This window comes from Pterocles gutturalis, unplaced genomic scaffold (assembly GCF_000699245.1).
Source record: "Pterocles gutturalis isolate BGI_N339 unplaced genomic scaffold, ASM69924v1 scaffold671, whole genome shotgun sequence".
Lineage (NCBI taxonomy): Eukaryota > Metazoa > Chordata > Aves > Pterocliformes > Pteroclidae > Pterocles > Pterocles gutturalis.
Window position 1 is genome coordinate 1 of NW_010102617.1, and position 220 is coordinate 220.

Below are 220 nucleotides of genomic sequence, written 5' to 3' on the forward strand. Positions count from 1 at the left end.
GGTTGGGCTGGTTCCCCAGCCGTGTGCCTGGGCTTGCCGAGCTCATTCCGCTCCTGTGTGGGGCTTCCCCCCCCCTCTCCCTTCGCCGGTGGGACGGGGCCGGCCGCCCGCCGTGCTCGGTAAGCTCGGAGGCATCCTGGGTGGGCCGGGGGCGAACCGGGTCTCGTCTCCCACGGCGCAGAGCTCTTGGGTGGCTTCGTGAGGGGCAGGGGGGGGTGTG